Source organism: Lactuca virosa, chromosome 4, assembly GCF_052849685.1.
Source record: "Lactuca virosa cultivar CGN04683 chromosome 4, Lactuca_virosa_CGN04683_v6, whole genome shotgun sequence".
In the NCBI taxonomy this organism is placed as follows: Eukaryota; Viridiplantae; Streptophyta; class Magnoliopsida; order Asterales; family Asteraceae; genus Lactuca; species Lactuca virosa.
This window is the reverse complement of record NC_136429.1, coordinates 119547698-119554264: the sequence shown is the minus strand read 5'-3', so window position 1 is coordinate 119554264 and position 6567 is coordinate 119547698. Positions and strand designations below refer to the sequence as shown.

Below are 6567 nucleotides of genomic sequence, written 5' to 3'. Positions count from 1 at the left end.
TCGGGAAACGGAATTTTGGACAAAGAATTTGATTTTAATCCATGTCTCGTGTCCATACGATATCTTGTAGAACGAAGGAATATTTGATCACTTATCTTAGGACTAATGTCTGATTAGATCAGAGACTGGAGTTGCTCTGACAAGCACCTTTTGCTGATAATTTAGAAGTTATACTGGCAAATATGGTTATAGACTTATCCAAGTGGGAGACTGTTGGATTAGGTGTCTAAGCCAATAACTAAATTGGTATATACTTGAATTCTTAACAAAGTCCTTTTGGGTTGCCCTCAAACCTAGTAATTGAATAGAATGACTTTTAGAGAGAGATATTGATTTATTGATTTATTATATGATTAATAAATAACAATAAATGATTTATTAATATATTATGAAAATAATATATTAATTAGAAATAGTATTATTTAATTAATAATTAATCAGAAATTAATTAGAATTAATTTTTGGTTTAATTGGATTAATTAAAAGTGCAAGGACCTAAGTTGTAATTGTTCAATAGTTGAACGAAAGACACTCCGGAACCTTCTATAAGGTGGTGGACGATTTTGGGATGATTCTAGGGTTCTAGAATATCCCTTGGAGATAATTAGGAAACCAGATAATTACCTGATTTATGATATTATTGTTTTAATCAAGTAAGACTTATCTAGGTTTTTTCCATCAACTATAAATAGGGTCTTCTAGCTTCATATTTTCGTCTAATCATTCTCTAAGAAGTATGGCTGAAAATTACCTCCTCTCTCTTCTCTCTTCAATTCTCATTGGTTGCTAGGGTTTGGGTGTGAACCATCAGAGGCACGACACATGTGGTGCTTGCTTCTAAGAGTATTTCAAGAACGTTTTGATTAGTTATTTACTACAATAACTAAAAGGTATGTAAACCTTAACTTGTTTATGATTTTCGAAATTAGCATAGGGTTCATAGGGTTCTTATTGTTCAATATAATGTTACTTCAATAATGTTATGACTTAGATCTTTAGGTTGCATGTACCCTTAAGTGTTAAGGATTTATCCGCATTATTATATGTAAAACCCATCAATTTCAAAAGACACAAACGACGTTTCAAACAAAAAACCGATATGGAGATATTGAAAATGAAAGTGGACGATCTCGAATGCGAAGATTTAAAGATTTTTCTCACAATGAAAGAGTCCTTTTGAACTCGATATAGGAATAGGAGTAGTGTTTTTTAGTTATGTTTGACATTTTTAGGTTTTTTTGAATGTTGCGTTTTTTTTTAATTAATGTAATTTTTTTAATGTAAAGTGGTATTTTAACTCAATGAAAAAACTAGTTATATATATATATATATATATATATATATATATATATATATATATGTTTTAATGTATTTTTGAATTAAAAAAACTAAACAAATGATTTGGAGTGGTGTTCTAGTGGTAGTAGTAGGTATACTATATATTTAGTTGTTGAATGTGATAATGATATGACACCTACCACTATAATGGTTAATGGTTAGGCCATGTGGTATGGGGGGGGGGGGGGGGGAATTGCGCTTAAGGATCTACGTGGGGGGTTTGTTCATGTGTGAACACCGCCCCCAGTAAGAATAAGTGTGACGCAGATTGGTATTGGTCACGAACGATTTGATTGGTTATTCGAATTTTGACCGTTTGGCATTCAATTTGGGACCGTTTAGCAAATAAAAAAAATCTTTTTTTTAATTAAAACTTCACCTATATATATACAAACACATAATACACATCAAATATCTCACAACAAATACACTCAACAGTATGTTTAATTTTTTGGGTGCCATTTCTTCATCTTCATCCGATGAAGATGATTATGATGATGATCAGTTGATTATGCACACATTGTTGTCTACAGCACACGACATTGTGCGTCAGAGAGACAAAAGTTCAAATGTCGAGAAGAAACGTAGAAAGTCGATCAACCGGGATCGTATTGTGGCAAACGAATTTTTGGTACGTGATTACTTTACCATTGATAGTTTATACGACCTATCAAAATTCGAAGATCATTTTCGTATTAGTAGAAATTTATTCGTACGTATAGATAGAGATTTGGAAAACAATTGTGAGTTTTTTCAATTAAGATAGGATGCTAGAGATAAACATGGTTTTACTATATTTCAAAAATGCACAATAGCTCTTAGACAATTGGCATACGGCATAGCCGCAGACGCTTGAGATGAATATTTGAAAATATCTGCAAGGACCGGTCAAGAATGCACATATTTTTTGTGAGTATGTTATAGAACTTTATGGTGACATATACTTGCGAAATCCGACTGTAAGTGATGTCGAACAGTTGTATGTCGCACATCAAGCTAAACATGGATTTCCAGGAATGCTTGGTAGCCTTGATTGTATAGATTAGGGGTGGGAAGATTGTCCTAATGCGTGGTGATGACAGTTCATGCGAGGTGATCATGGTGTAGCGACTGTTATACTAGAAGTAATTGTTTCATAGGACCTATGGTTTTGGCTTGCATTTTTTGTATGGCGAGGTGAAACAACGACCTGAATGTGCTTGGAGCATCTCCGTTATTTAACGACATTTTGCAAGGTAAATCACCAAACATGTCATACGTTGTAAATGGACATGAATACAATTATGGATATTACCTTGGTGATGAGATATATCCAGAGTACGCTACATTTGTCAAGTCATACTCATATCCGCCCGATAAAAAACGAAAATTTTTCAAGTTAGCACAGGAAGCTGCAAGGAATGATGTGGAGCGGGCGTTTGGAGTCCTCAAACAGAAGTGACACATAATCAAACATCCAACACGATCATGGGATATGGAAAAATTGATGAAGGTGATGAAAGTGTGTGTTATTTTACACAACATAATAATAGAATAAGAGGGTAGGGCTATTTGTACATGTACTTGGAACGATATACTCAATCCAACTGCAGAAATACAAGTCGGCATGCCAACATACTTTACAAGGCTTTTGGAATTACAAAACAGTGAAACACATGACAATCTACGTCAAGATTTGACTGAGCATATATGACGACGACAATTCAAAGAACACAATGACAATGACGACAAGGAGGATGAAGACGCGAACGATGAGAATGAGGCCGACATTGAGGACAACGATAACGACGATTAGTATTTTTTTTTTAATTTCAATGTTTTATTAATGTTACTTTTTTATTAGTAAAATGTATGTTGAATTTTAAAAATATTATTTTATTTAAGTTAATGTTTTTTTTATTTATAAAATATTTATTTATGTTTAATAATTATGTTTTTTTATTTAATATAATGTCAACTTTTAAAAAAAATAGATAATATGAAATGATAACCATTTCTAAAGCTAATAAAAATAATATGATGTATATGTGATATCATTTTTTCTAATGAATGTTGTATCTATACCCAGTTGCCTTAATATTATGGATACGCCATGACCTTAATATCTCGTGGATGACCTTACTAAGCAAATGACACCTTAAAGTTGAAATTAATTAAGCCGGGTTTGGAATGGCGACATGTCAGCCTCTGTAAAACATGAAATATTACTGACAGCAAGAATCCAATACATGTAAACAAACTTCTCTAACTCCAAAAAAACAGACACTTTTCAACTTCACCCCACGTGCACCCAATCGCTGCTACTTGCGCGTGGACTTCCCATTTTGTCTTTATCTTCCTTTTTTCCCTTTTTCCTTTTTCTTCCAAATTTTCACAACCTCGTAATCTAATGTACTTGTTCTCGGATTGGACATTATTTAAATAAGATGCACATCAAATTCACTCCAAATTCAAATGAAATTCATACCTTGTTTCTTTATTCAAAATCTTATATATACAGCTTCGTGCTTCAATGGCGGACTCTGTATGATAATAATTCCACCGATTATGGAGAGAGATATACTATAGTAGGTATCCACCATAATCTCCTGAATTAGGTCGCCGGAAATTTAAAAAATCCGGTGATCGTACCTGGTGTCTTGTTATGATCCATGGCTAAAGGTCGGAAACTGACTACCAGTCGGAGTGAGCTCTTGTTGGGGAACTACGGGTATGGGGGGAACACCATTCAAACAGGCGGAGATGACAGCGATGAGCTTCGAGAAGATGATGTCTGGTCCATGGTTGATGGTATGGTTAACCGCAGCGATCATGACTGGAATTCACGCGCCACCATGGAGAGTAACTCAAGGAGCCGTCACCGCAACCCTGTCCCAAGAGGTGATAGCTCTGTCGGAGGTTTATCATCGGCGTTTGAGGATGCAACAGGGAAGGTGATGTCATCGCCCAGAATTGTTCACCAGTTTCCCAACGGAGACAGCTTCCCATCTCCACGTGGACGCCATGTGGCCACCTCAGCGCCTGTGAATGTGCCTGACTGGTCAAAGATCTACCGAGTCGACTCGGTTGAGTCGATGCATGACTCGGATGATATAACCGATGATCCGGATTCAGATATGGTCCCACCTCACGAGTATCTAGCACGAGCTTATGAACGTAGTCATAACTCGGCTGCCAATTCTGTATTTGTGGGTGTAGGCCGAACCCTAAAGGGTAGAGACCTGAGCCGAGTCCGGGATGCAGTTTGGAGCCAGACTGGATTTAACGGTTAGGCAGGAAAAAATGGAATGCATATCAAAATATTGTCTTGATCATGTTATTTGGATTCTTAAATCAAGTTAGTTGTCCAAATTAGTAAAAGATCCAATTTTATTTAGGACATGTGTGATTTTATTGGTTTTTTTTTCTTGGGCAATGACACCAGTCATGTTGAACTCAAACTCAGTGAGTCAACTCAGTAGCGATCGAGCCTAAGCATGAATCCCACTAGGACACTACTTGATGTATCTATATCATTTTGTTTCCTTCTTTTGATTATTTTGCTTAATTGAATTCCAAAAGATTATTTATGTTTCTTTGTCATTTCTGTACTTTGTTTACATTAACATCTATAAAATCGAATGTATGATTCCATTTAAACCTGAAACTAAGCATTTTTGGTAAAGATTAATACAATCATAAAGGTTATTTAAAACATTTTAGATGATTATTACATTTATTAAAGTTATGTGGTAAAAGACAAAATTGATGTCACTGTCTTGAATTGGCCACAAATGTGATGTCATTTCCGATTTATAGAAGCACACACTCAAGCACTTTGATGGCATCCCTAGTGGCCAAAAACACATATTTTAGTAATTTAAAATAAAATTAAAATAAAATCTAAATTTTAGGGTATGTATGTTTTGGTTTTTGTCGGTTTTGTTATAAAAAATGACTTAACTGTCATACTGTTATAATTATAATTAGACAGTTGGATTTAAAAATTAAAAATAAAAATATATCACAAAACAGAAAAATAATAATAAAATTATCCTTCAATACACACATGCATTTGTTATTCTTGTATAGTATAAGTTTCTGATAAAGACATTCATATTTGAAATATCGATATTTATATACAGACATTTCTTGCTCTTGTGATAAGATGGTACATCCACTTACTCAAGCGCTCTTGGTAGCCATTTTTGTCCTGAAAAATTGGTTTAACCAATATCCACATAGTTCTTTTAGAAGTACTTCATAAGTTTTCAGTATTCGGTACTTAAAATAAAACAAAGGGTTAACTATTTATTATGTAAAAATGTTTGTTATTTTTTCAATTTATGAAACAATGTTATTTATTATATAACATATGCAAGGACATTTTATACTATACAAGCATACGATTTAGAGAGGTGGAATTTTTTGTACAAGTGGCTTGTCTATGTTTGCAACGATGTGGGTTCATGTTAGAAAAATGATGTCACATAATATACTTAACGGTTTTAGGTTGATTGGTTGTATGGTTTCAGGGCCAACCTTATGTATAAGTGAGTAAAATTAGGGATAGTCCAATTCTAAAGGGTCCCACTTAACCCAATATCTCAAATGTCGATCTTCCTTCTCTATTCGTAGTACGCACGCCTGACTCCTCAAAAATCAAAAGTCAATCTCGATTCTTACAAGTGAGCATCGATCACACTTTTGTTCTTCTTCCTTCTCCGTTCTATGGACTCTGATTCTCAATTCTCGGCTTCTCCAATCTCGATTCTTGAACACTAAAGGGTTGAACCATTGAAATACCTTTTGTTCTTCTCCTTCTCCGTTCTCAGCTTCTCTGATGATTCCCTGATTCACCATTGTTCAAAAATCTATGATGACTCAAGGCTGTCACTGAAACAACATGTGTAGTGTTTTCACTTTTCACTTTTAATTTTTCCATTATCTGATTATCTATTAGGGTTAATAGCCGATTAGGGTTAATTTTTTTAATTATCCATTGTTCATTGATTACAGAATATAGAATCAGGGTTGGAACGAATTTGAGTTTTCCATTATCTTCTATTCTCAAGGAAACATGTATTTCAATTAATCCATAATCCATTACTTCAAGTTTATTATTTGTTCATTTATAGTTGTCCTAGTGATTTGTGACAATTGAGAAAACTTCGTCACTGACCACCGTTATAAATTAGTTTAGATAAATAAATGTAAATGAGTCTCAATGTGATATTTCATTTTTATGAA

At 34.0% G+C, this 6567-nt stretch overlaps 1 pseudogene; it reads left to right on the top strand.

The window, feature by feature from the left end:
- Positions 1-3842: 3842 nt before the first annotated feature.
- LOC145107281 (protein S40-5 pseudogene) lies at positions 3843-4907 on the top strand (annotated as a pseudogene).
- Positions 4908-6567: the final 1660 nt, after the last annotated feature.